The following is a 13,843-nucleotide window of genomic DNA, read 5'->3' on the forward strand; positions in this document are numbered from 1 at the left end:
TATTGATGTATCTATGGGGTTGTTGAAAGAATTGTTCAATTATTTAAAAAAATCCCCTTGGTATATTAGTTTTTACGTTGGATCTGTATGGTGAGTTGAACAATATGGATTTTTCGCCTTAATTTATTGCTATTCTATTTATTTTGTTTGCTATTGGATTTAGTCTTAGATTTTATGTGCTCTGGAGTAGGATTATGCTTGTTCGAGGAGTTAGGGATGGGATTATTGCTTTTCTTTTGGGTCATGTTATGCGTAATTATGGATTTATTTTTGTTGTTTTCCAGTTTGTTACCTATGTATTCTATCCTTATATCCTGAATTGCGTAAGGCATTATTGTAAAAGGTTGCTGCTTGGCTAAATATTTTCTTATCGGCTGATAGGCTTCATATTCTTTTTGAGACGGATGGTACTATAGAATTGATAATAGATCTGGGATGATTTGATTGCTTATGCACATAGAAAAGGTTCAAATTAAGGCTTATGGTAAGGGGAGTAGATTTCCGAATTTAGATTAAAATACATGTCCAAGAAGTTGGATGTATACTTATTAGGATCAACTTCAATAGAAAGGGCATAGTTTCTAAAACCTCATGTAATTTCTTTGCGGTATTATTGTATTGTCTGGGGCTGTCTTTTGTGATGAAGAGGGTATCATCTCTATATAGGCCTCCCTGCAGGTTTTTGAATTCTAAGCTGAGCCCCCTTAACAAGTATAGACATACCAAATCAGTAACTTGTGCGGAGTCGGTCTACTCATTAAAATGTCAAAATTAGATGGGGTACCTTTCCTGGAGCAGTACCTTCCATCAAAGTCAATCAGAGAACGCCTAGCCAGAGGGATAAGTTTCCTTTTCTAGATCTGTTACATTGGAATTGTTCTTAGCGAAAATCTGGGCTTTATTAAGAAGTATAAGGGATATTAGGGATATAGATTGGTAATAATTAGATATATCGAAAGTTATAAAGTTAAGTCTTTTTTATCTTTGAGTTGAGTGAATCATTTGAGGACAGTTTGGGAGCATTGCCAGAGGGGGAATTTTATTTACTCTTTTATCCGCGGTATAATTCTGTCTAAGATTTTCTTACTATCTAGTCCTAGACCAGAGCTTGAGGGGCAGATTAATCTTAACGAGGGGTTGTCTTGGAAATTTTCTTTATGGTCCTTCATTGTAAATCTTGGGGTTCCCGGAGTAACGATTTCGGTGAAATTGTGGAGGTTCATTTGTTTGAGTATGTTCAGGGCATCTAAATTTATCATGTCTGATTCATTTTATGAACAGTTTTATGTGATTTATTCAATTCTTTGTACATCAGCTTCTTATAGGTAAGGGGATTTATCTTGTAGTGGTATATTGTTTTATCTGCGGATACAAATAGGGTTGGGTTTTTTCTGAATTGTATGTGTGAGTTTGTATATTTTACTTGTGGTGGCGTTAATCGAGTGCTTCTATTTTTTTAATTTAATCTTCTTAACTAGGTTCAGCATAAGTTTTTCAAACTCTTCTAAGTGGGGGTAAAATTTGGGGTGGGACACTGTTTTAAGTCCATAGAAATTGGCGACGGCTCTTTCAATTTGTTTTAGTACTTTATTAAAATTAATTGGGAGGTCTTCTACAGTATTCTGGGTGTGGGATTTGTGTTTTGATTTTATACAGTTTGTTAGAGCGCATATAAAAATAGTATGCCTTCCATCTAATATTAATGAGGAATTTATTGATAGGCTTTATAAGCTTGTGGATGAAAGATGAATTAGTGGGAATGGGGATATTTTAGCTGAGAGGGGTATATATTGCTTTTCAAACATTTATGGTAAGGATATGAGCTCAACCTGGGAAATGGAGCTTCTAGATAAGCGAGATAAGACACTGATAGAATTCAGATGAGAAATCCTGATCGACATTACTAGAAGTCATACTTTCAAGGTTATCCTAGCCAAAAAGAAAAAGCTCAATATTTTAGAATAGAGCAATATATAAGTTTCGTTGTTAAAATTTTAATTCTGAAAAAAAATATGAAAACATTTATTCGATTTAAGAATCATCAGAGGAAATGAAATATACGCCACCACAATAAAATAAACAAATTCACACAGAAAATAAAGAACATCCCAGACCTATTTATACTCGCAGATAAAACAAAACACCACTACAAGATGGATTAACCCACTTATAAGAAGATTATGTACAAAACATTGAATAAATAAGAAGGTATTTTCTCTAACATGTGTGCTTGCGTGTTTGCTTTATGATATGTATATATGTAATTGAGTACACATGGGCATTAGTATAAGGATGCGTGCGTATATAAGTCTGTATTTATGTATGCACGGTATAGATCAGTGTTTGCGCGTGAATGTATACTATGTATATGTGTATGTCTATATATGCATATGTACGTATGTATGTGTATCTGTGGGTATATATGTGCTTATATCAACACTTATGTTTAGGTTTGACAGATAGATTTACAAGTAATTATGATATAAATAGTTACATTCAACCACGCTTGAGCGACCTTACACCCAGCCCCGCGTTTAAATCAATTCTCATCATTATACAAATAGCTAATTAACCACAGCATATAAAACATTCACTCAAACATCAATTCCAACCCAACAAACAACAAATCAAACTCATCTATAGATCACTTCCAAACAGCAATATATGCATTTTAAATAAAATTTAAACAAACTTAATTCAACCAGACTACACTACGACCATAAGCGAAATGAACTGACTTATAGCAACTGATTACTCACCTTTAAATATACACAAAAAATTAAAAGAACCCAACCTTAAACTCACTCCAAGCATCTCATAATTTCAGACCATGACTCGTCTCTATCTCCACATTAACTGTTCACCCATCCTCACGGCAAAAACAGAACACCCACCCCTTAGCACGCACACTCCCATTGGAAATCCAAAGAATATCAATTTCCAATTTGAACTGAAAATCAAGAGGTCAACCCTTTTATAGAATACTAAAATACAATTCCTCCCCCCGCGGAAAACAATCCATTAAGAACATGTATGCTAGCACAATGTTAACCCTTCCCCATCTCTCTTTACCCTCTCTACTTCACCCACTCTCCTTTTTCCCTCATCTAAAAGGCTTCTCTTACCAACTATCAACAAGAAAGCGAACTACCTTTCTACCGGACACACACCAGAAGAATATCGTCCAACGCGACGTTCTGGGTATGATCTCCCGGATTATGTTGCTTTTTTGCTACCTATACTATTATTTTCGAGGTGGTCCACTGCATACATAACTCAATGCTCAAATTCTATTACTCACGGGGATGATTACAGTGGAATGGTATATCCAACCAACATCGGATACACTTAGTCAACACCGAACAATCCTTTGGACTATATATACCAACACACACTCAACACAATAACGAATAAGGCTGCCCCGTATACTTTTCGAAAAATCAATAAGGAGCAATACGCTTTCACTATATGGGAATATTAATATTTCCCTTGGGCCTATTTTCTGCCCACCTGGAGTTATAACCACGAAGGACATTGGACTCCTTCGGAAAATGGATTACCCAGGTTGTATCAACTTCTCTGTTCGTATAATGTTTTACATATAATTATCCACAAGCACTTGAAAAAATATTTTCAATAATTGTGCTGAAAAACAAGATGAGCGTCCATTCGCAGCTGAACATTTTGCTAACCCCATTTAATTTCCTCTGATGATATGAGCCTTTTTTGAAAATCCAGGGATTAAGGAAATTAACATAACCCCTTCTATATATTACTTTAGTCAAACAATACATTCTTAAATCGAATATATGTCTCTATATGTTGTTTTTTTTCAGAATTTTAAATTTAACCACGAAACTTATATATATATATATATATATATATATATATATATATACATACATATATACATACATATATATATATATATATATATACTAAAATGTTCTAAATATAATATCTGCTATTATTTTATTATGTTTGACTTGATTCTAGGAGATGGCCAATTGTATTTTTCTGATAAATCAACTTTGACATTAATAACCTGAAAGTTTAATCAATCGATAAGACTTTTCGTCATTAAATTCCTTCATGCACAAAAAACAGACTAGTCCAAATTCAGCAGCATATGTGGAATGTGTATGAGACCGACACGGATGATGTCGATTACAGAGTTGCGACGTAGATAAGAGTGAGAATGCGCGTTTCGAACCTTTATTAACTAGTGCAGAGAAAGCGGGATTTAATATGTAGAAAAATAAATTCTAGAGCAGAAGAGTTCGCATTGTATTTCGGTGGACGCTAACGTTATCTTTTTAGTTATAAAATAAGAGCTTTTCCTCATTGAACGACCTTTTTATGTGCACACACATACAATACATACACCCTCATATATATATATATATATATATATATATATATATATATATATATATATATATATATATATATATATTGACTGCAATGTTGTATTGTTTTTTTTTCTAATGCCCTCTGGAGTCAAGTCATCTGAATCCTTTCTAGCGATTCAATCTTTTATGTCTTACAAGAAATGTTAACAATCTCAGACCCCACGGCACAAAAGTGCTTATAAAAGAAACTCATACAAGCAAGATTTTTTTCGATGTCAACAATCATCGTGTTGGACATTAGAAAAGCTTTTAAAGTGACTCTTCACATTTTTTTCAGTTTTCTACCGACGGGAGATTCGCACAAAAAGCTGCATGCATAATTCGTATCCTCATCCGGTTATAACAATTCCATTGTCCTGTTATTTTTTTCCGATGAATAAAATTATACAAAGAAAGTGTAGTGACTAAAGTTTTAGAAAATCGGGGACCGACACAATGTATTGGAGTACATTCGTGTAGATGTGTTTGAAAATACAATCTAAAATATTTGACGTGGTATGCAATTTTTTAAATATTTTACTAACACAATAAAAGTCAAATATATGAAAAAAAACACAATAAAAGTCAAATATATGAAAAAAAACGGTTTGGTACACTGTCAAGTTTTATAAGTTCGTCGAATTCAAAACTTCTCTGATATGGAAAAGAAACAGGCAAATAATGAAATAAGCGTTTCATTATACCTCGAATGATCTTGTGGTAGATTATGTTGACTCGACAGAACTTATTCGAAACGAAACTGAATTTATTTTCCTTGTGTTGTTACTATTACTACTACTTCTACTACTATTACTACAATTAACATACTACTACTAATACTACTACTACTACTAGTTCTAATAATAATAATAATAATAATAATAATAATAATAATAAAATACATAACGTATGAAATACGTTTGACACCGTAATTACGAGGCAATATTACGGAAATAACAAATATATACTTGTTAAAAATTAACGTTTCAGCGCTTTAAGCCAACTTTAGAATTTTATAATTTTTTTTTGTCCTAAATAATAAAAGAAACAGTTATTAAATGTCCGAGTGTTGTTGTTTGCGGTGTTATTTTGAAATGCCGGAGGAATACGTTTCGCAAACGTGATATGAACTTTACTGTTCTGTTTCGAGTGATAGAGGAGTTGGTTGAATTTTTAAATAAAAGGCGTATGAAATACGTCCGAAAGCCAAATTACAACACAATATTATGAAAATCAACAAATATTTACTTGTTCAAAATTAATATTTCGGTGTCATACACTATCTTAAGAACTGATATATTTCTCCTATTTTTTTTTTTAGGATAAAGTAGAAACAATGCATACAATTATATAGATGGCGTATAGCGCCGAACTATTAATTTCAAACTAGTAAATATTTGTCTATTGTCATAATATTGCGTTGTAATTTCGCATTCAAACGTATATCATATGTTTTTATTTAAAAGTTCAATCAACGCTTCTATCACAAAAACACAACCCTAACTTGAATAATATACCTAATAATAATAATAATAATAATAATAAAAATAATAATAATAATAATAATAATAGTAATAATAATAACAATAGTAATAATAATAATAACAATAGTAATAATAATAATAATAATAATAATAATAATAATAAAATAATAATAATGCTCGACTGTAACGAGGCCTAATACGTAAAGGCATGCATAATTCACCTCATCTTAATCATATGTATAATCTTAATTATTTTCTGTGTGGTTAGCAATTATTTTTAAAGTATTGTTTAAAGTAATTTTCCAGCGCCAACACCGAAATATGCCTGTGCAACTTTATATTATTTTTCAAATAGTACACTGCTATCTATCTCAACTGCAGTCCTCATATAATAGTCTATGCGATTACACTAAAGCGAGTTGGGAATTTAGACTTCGGACTGATGATTTCAATGTAGTTTTAAGACAGTCACTTCTGTGTGCTGCTGGGGTTATGACATACAATTGCGTTTCTCTGCTTTACGTAAGCCATCCTCGAGCGAGTATGTCAACTTTTGGGTTGGCAATAATGGGAAGCAACTCAATATAGTCAGCATGATTATGTGTGAACTTATTTTCGAAGACGAATCGAAGGCTAAATTTGCCACCGCTTGAAATATATGCTCGACAGAAGTAAGCAGGCAGGGTAAAAGTTGTTAGATTATATCACCGATATTTCAGGGGATACGGCGACTGTTTCTGCTAGATTTTTTTTTCGTCTGAGACTAACAATCAGTATCCTTGCTTGGCTATCTGTTTGAGCTTATTGGCTTATTCTAGCATGTAGTAAGCAACTGTTACCCTTTCATGAGGCGTAGCAAACTTCTGTATTTTTCTAGTTACTACTCAGTTCACATCATTTTACCTTGATCTCTTAGCGATTATTTTTTTACGATTTTCCAACGATATTTTTTGAGGACCCAATGATAAGCCTGTTAAATTATTTGGTGTACAGAAATATTCAGTTCACACTTCATAGCTTTTCACTCATTCCAGGAGCATTAAACTGCAGCTGAGTTAATAGTGTTTTAAATATAATGGGAATCAAATACGTCACACCCTCCCAATATTTTATATATATATTATTCTGACCCAAGGAAGCAGCTATCTGGGGATTATATGAAGTAACAGCGAGATAACATTGAGATACGCCCGAGAGAAGAAAATGTCTACCACGTAGAGTTTTTAACCTGCTTCTTTATAAGAAGAGAAAAATGGATGGCGTATGTTATGCCACGCTTTCAGATAAATTCGCACTTATTTTCACTGTCTTTGTGTAAGAGTGACTTCGAATTGCATCATATCTACTGAATTCGGTGTATAACATTTTTGCACACAATATAACTATTATGAAATAAACCTCACAGTAGTTTCAGATACAAAATTTGCATGCGTTTATATAGGGAATCGGCATATTTCTACCAAAGTAGTAAATAAGGAAGAACGTATTAGTGATCTCAGTTTCTGAAAGTTCCCGGTATCGTAAAAGAATAAAATGTTAGGTTGTTTGTGAACATAATCATTTCGTGTTTTCTGATCAGAAAAAAAAAACATTAGTATAGAATATCTCGAATCTCATTATTGAATTGATTTGTCATCCAATTATTGTAGCAAAAATCAAGGGATTAATAATAAAAAACATTATAATAGACAAATAAGTCCTTAAATCAGGGTGAACCAAGTGCAAAAGAGATCTAGACAATTGCACTTAAGGTAGCAGCAAGGATACTAAAAAGAGCTCTCGGTTAGTTTCAAGAAAATGCAGGGAAATACTGGCAGCTTGTTTGGCTACCCCATACCCAGCATACCCAGCATTACAATCTTTAAAAATGTGACTTGCAAGATGGCCTATACCACTTGCCAAAGTCATTTTATTAGGTCAATCTTAATTCAAATTTTACGTAGAGAGGAATAGTCGTAAGATAAAAGTTTCACTGAAATTAAAGTTAGTATTCTGGTTAAATTCTATGAAATGAAGAATACACGCCAACTAGAAACAAATTATTAAACGCTTGGCATCTCTTAATGTGAGATGATTTGCTTAAAACAATATAAATGAAAACTATATACGTATTTCAATAGGTAGGCAGGAATCAGAGACATCCTCCCGAATATGTGATGAAACGCTAGTTTAAGAGTCTTATTTTAAGTCAGTTTTCTAAAGGTATATTTTCGTGATCAGAGTAAAGGAAATTTGTCCACCTAAATTACATCTAAATAAAAAATCTATATTATAAATACACATGTTTTTAAGATAAATCATCTAATACTTCTCACACAAATTATAAACAGTCTTTTATCTGAATGCGGAATTTACGGTTTAAAAATACTGATTAGTATTTATCTATCCATGGTCTCACTTATCAACTTAAAGACAAATCGATAATTACTTGAGATAGCTGGTTTGTTGGTTGTGGTAGCTTTGATAGCAAAAATCTTTTTCAAGGTGACCTATCCCTGGGATTCTCTAATAGTATTTAGCACGTAATGATGTGTATAATACAACATCCTAATAGCGTATTATTATCCGTGTTCGGCTCAGAGATATATTATATACGAAGTTATCGTGTTTATATGAATGTGAATAGACATAATACGCTAGAACTGGAAGAAAAAAAATCTATTGATTCTTTATGGCAAGAAAAGACATTACAGCTTCTTGGATGATTATTCTTAACAACTGGGAGATAATCTGTTTCATCTGCCAAATCATTTTATGATGTGTACAGTATTGAGCAGCCATAAACATGCACAGAAAAAGTACTTTAGTATATCACTAGAGAGAAAATAATCGGCACTTAGCGGAGTTATTTCTCAATCATTTTTACAAGTTCAATTAATAAGTCATACAAGACTGTTTGCGAAAATATAATAAATATCGCCCATCGAGGTTTACTGCACGATCAATTGCTGTCTAATTTATTTAAGTTATGTCAGCGTCTGACTTGTCGAGTCATATATCAAAAGCAGTCTAGCTTTACTAACATCTGTCTTGCTATGATCAGTGATGAGGCGGGGGTCTGACAAGAGCGCCGAATCACAGTACATCTGCCTCTTGAATAGGATAAGCAACAATAAAGCCTGACGTCAGAAGAATATGAAGTTTTAAAATTAATGTGTTTTTTCTAATGTTCGCAAAGTTTACAACTTTTCTCATTGATTATAAGAAATCATTAATCATTAACTAGCCCGAGAACTGTACACAAATATTACAATAAAAAATGCACACCGACAAACAAACAACCAAACACACACACCCACACACACACACACACACACCCACACACACACACACATATATATATATATATATATATAGGTGGGTGTGGGTATTTTAAATATATTCAAACACACACACACACACACACACACACACATATATATATATATATATATATATATATATATCGATATACAGAATGGTACATCATTTTTTTTTATTACATTTTCACCCCAAACTCGGCAAATTGCCACTTTGGTGTAGGGGGCTACTATCAGGGGCAACAACTACTAAGATACTATGCAGGGATTTGGGCAGCAAGATGTCGGTTCACGTTACACTTGAACTTCTGCACGTCAGTACTGTTGGGGAAGCAGGGACCTGGAATGGAATTCCAGAGTCTAGCGGTTCTGGGGAAGAAACTATTGGAGTAAAAAGATCTTTTACATCTAGAGATCTCTACAGTGTGGGGGTGGGATTTAGAAGCCTGTCGGGTTTGTCGAGGGTGCTCACGTCGTGGGGGCACAAGTGATTGCAGTTCGTCAGAGTATTCACCACTAAAATACTTGTCGAAAAGGCAGAGGGATGCAACATTTCATCGATGGGACAGAGGCTGAAGGTTAGATACCAGTTAAGGGCCTATCAGGTTACCGACTCTCTTTTGAACCTTGTCAAGGAGTGAGAGACTAGTAGCAGATGCACCAGCCCATATGTGACAGCAATACTCCATACATGGGCGAATGGTGGCCTTATAGATATACAGGATACTTTCGGGTGTTAGTAGTTTTCTAGCACGGTAGAGAGAGAGCCCACCTTTCTTGCAGCGGCCCTGGCAATGCCTTATATGTAATTGTACCAACTCATGTTTCCTGTGAACGTTAGTCCAAGGAGTTTGAAAGATGTGCTGTCAGATAAAGAGTCGTTGGCCATTGCTATAGGTGGTAGAGAGGGTTTCTTGTAATTATTGAATGAAACTAGTTTGGTCTTTGCAGCATTGAACGCGACAAACCACTTTTGTCCCCATTCCACCACAGATTGGAGGTCTTCCTCTAGTGTTTCTGCCATTTCTTTAGAAATGTGTTCATTCGTCTTCCTATCGTGCCTGCCATAGAGTGTAGTGTCATCAGCATATATACTCATCTCAGAGGCAATTTTGTTGGGGAGGTCATTTATGAATATCAGGAACAATAGAGGTCCAAGGATAGAACCCTGGGGCACCCCCGCATTTATATAATATTGTTTAGATGTACGACTGTCGAGGACAACCTGGAGTTTTCTCTTATCTAAGAAGGATTTTATTATGGTAAGTATTTTACCAGTGATACCGTATGATCTAATTTTCCTGAGGAGACCCTCATGCCATACCCTGTCAAAAGCCTTAGATATATCTAGAGCTACCGCTCTGCCCTCCCCCGCTTTGTCCAGTGAATAGATATACGCATTTTTATATTCTGTTTCTGAATTTTGAAGATGAGAATGGATAATCCGTGTTATGAGCATTATTTGCACAACTGTCAGGTTGGTATAACTTCTGACGTGCTTCAGGTGTATTTTGTCGAACTCGGTAACCATTCTGTTGAATTATTGGTCTGCTCGGAATTCGAACAGAATTCTTTATTTAATCTGTGGTTGTACCAAGCCCTCATTCCATCAGCTGTGACTGCGTAGAAGTATCAAGTAATTCACGATTGCATTATGGTGTTGGTCGTACTGATTGTATAAGCCTTCAGTTTCGGGAAAAGTTGAACGCAAAAAAGCAGTACTTTATCCATTACGCCACAGGTCTTTGTGGAGCTTAAAAAGGGGAAAGAAAATCTAATTAAAAATTAAATAGAAATTCTACTAAATAACGGCTGAATGACGGAGAGCATACAATTCCTGTGGATTAGTAAAAAAGTTTTGTTCGAAATTCCACACGGATTCCAGAGTGCGACAAGATAAACCTGTAGAAGTGTTACATTGAAACGGATGTCCCCTTCTCGGCTGTCCCCTTCTCATGTAAGTAAGAAGACGTACTGATAAGTGAAAATGATATTACGATAAATCTAGAATCGAACCCTCTAGATAGGTGTTGAAGATAATGGAAAATAGTATGTTGGAAACTCAGTCCATTGTTAATTCTATTAGAAATAGTTAAATACTGTTTATGTTGGAAAGAGAGTCGATTGTCCATTCTTTTAGAAATCTGGATATTAAATATGTCAGTGAAAGAATGGACAATGTGAATTAAAAAAATATTGTTAAAAATAGGTTAGATAATAAACAAGTAGAATTGGGGATTCTTTGTTTACCAAACGTGTCTTGGACGAACATGTGTAGAAAACGTGATACAGTCGCGTTGGTCGCACACTTCTAATGTCATAAACAAAGGAGATTTTTCAATATAGGAATCTGAGGATTCGAAATTAGAGAGTTGAGGAGGATCAGATAATCAGAGCAGATCACACACGGTCTTAGTCAGTTGGAGAGTGAGAGCCCCGTAGAGGCGAAGGGAGGAAAGAGTCGAAAAGGCTTGAGTTCTTTACATCCCGTATTGATCGATTGAATAATAAAGGGACCATCTATGTTTGTAACTGTTTGTCTCGTGTCGTCATTCCTCACAACCAAAAAGGTAAATGTGTTTTTATCATCATCTTGTAACGAACTTTGTATAACCCTTCCAAGTGTTATGCGTCCTCCCTCCTCTGTGTTAAGAATTTGCATCATATCTCTTAGTCCGTATAAATACGAAACCTCCAAGAATCATCTCAATCTGATGTAAATGTTTCTCTCTCGTTATCATCGTTATTCGTGTATTATGATCCCTGCATTACATGTACCCGTTATATGTTTCCACTATGTACCCCTATGCAACCGAAGGACGGAAGTTATACCAAACAAAATGTTATGCTAATAACTCGAGATTTTTACAGTAGTCCAAATAATTCCAATCGTACGATTTTCTATGAGTTCATTAAAAAAACAAAACTATGGCAATTGAGGGAAAGGTGATTTTCAATTTCATCACTGTGTGTTAGGATTCGTTGTTCGCCCGGTATAATAATTTATTCAGATATAACGACACACATAGTAGAAAAACTACGTCATATACATCCATGATACAATCTCGCCTTTCCTAATGTGCATTCTTATTCTGTATATGGACTCTTAAACTTCAGAATATTACATAGAACATCAAATCGCTTATAACTTATTAAAGATTATAAAAAAATATAATATATATTATATAATATAATGTAAAAAAATATTTTTTAGTTTGTGCTATAGAATACATTACTTGCTGTAGTTTACGTATCAATTGTTTAATTTTCTGCACTTTCCCAAGCAAATTCTTAAGTAATGCCTTACATAACTTTACAATCTTTTTTCTTCAGGCATTTTAAATTGTCGTAGACTTTTGAAAATTGAGTGTGCTATATTCTTTATGAGAGGACTGACCAATATTTATGTGCTTTTAGTTTAACTTAACAACTACAGCAAGAATTAGGTGGTGAATTTCAATAATGCATTCGTGATGTGATGATGACTTTCTGGAAGAACAATATGCCATATAATTCTGTTTTAAACTTGGAAAAATGATACAAAAATGAATAACGTGCTTCAGACTCCTTTAAAACCATCTTACATGAATCAAGTATCAGTTTGCAAGTGGCATAAGAAATTCAAGGAACGCAAGGTGCGTGTTAGGGTTGATGAGAGGTATAGGAAATGTAAAGAAAGCAGAACACCAGAGTTGATTGGTCAGATAAAGAATTTCATGGATAAGGACTATCGTGTGTCTATAGAGACATTAATTGCACAGTTTTTGTCAGTGTGGTAACTGGACACGCAATTATTCACAAGGAACTGAAGATGTGGAAGATTTGCACGACGTTTGTCCCACGGGTGCTTAGAAAAAAAATTAAAAATGAAAGACGTTATTTGGATTATAATCTGCGAATAAAACGTGGAGTTTGACCGAAATAGCACTTTTTTTTCTGTTGTGGAAATTTTGTAATTGACTGCAAAAAATCTGCCTAATCTTTATCCCCCTCCATCTCGCCAATATATTATTTATTTACCTCTCCCTTTTACTTTTGACCTGCATTTGTATCTATATTTTTTACTGGATTTATTTGTTATACTCTTCACTGCATTTATTTCTATTTGTTTATTTCTTACATCGTATTTTATTTAACTATTGCCTTGTATCCTTTGTCCTGTTATACATCCCTCTCACATATGTTTTCACAGTAATATAGACGTTATCTCTCCCTGTATTATAATATCCGCCTATTTCTAATATTCACCATTTCTTATATCTCTATATTTCTCCCAAGCCCCCAGTTTACTATAATTCAACTACAGCAGTTAAATCTCCCCAGATATCTCGCATGCCGATTGTCCATCTCTTTCAAGTGCATTTATATCTCACAATTATCCCTTTCAGTTAGATGTCGTATTGAAATGTTTGCAACTTAGCCTCCTATACTCCCAGTATCTTAGCCTCCTAGCTCCTCTTCTGATAAGATGCATTAGGCTTCGAACTACGTTGGTATAGAGAGTACATATATCCTCACAATTTTCGTTTTTTCCTTATTACATCGGCAAATGTATTTGTGTATACAAATATATATAACTTGTCTTGTCTATAATGCTATTAGTATATATATGTGCATGTGCATATTCATATGTGACTGTGTATACATGTCCGTAGGTATTGTGTGGATG

Source organism: Euprymna scolopes, chromosome 7, assembly GCF_053919585.1.
Source record: "Euprymna scolopes isolate OS-2025 chromosome 7, ASM5391958v1, whole genome shotgun sequence".
In the NCBI taxonomy this organism is placed as follows: Eukaryota; Metazoa; Mollusca; class Cephalopoda; order Sepiida; family Sepiolidae; genus Euprymna; species Euprymna scolopes.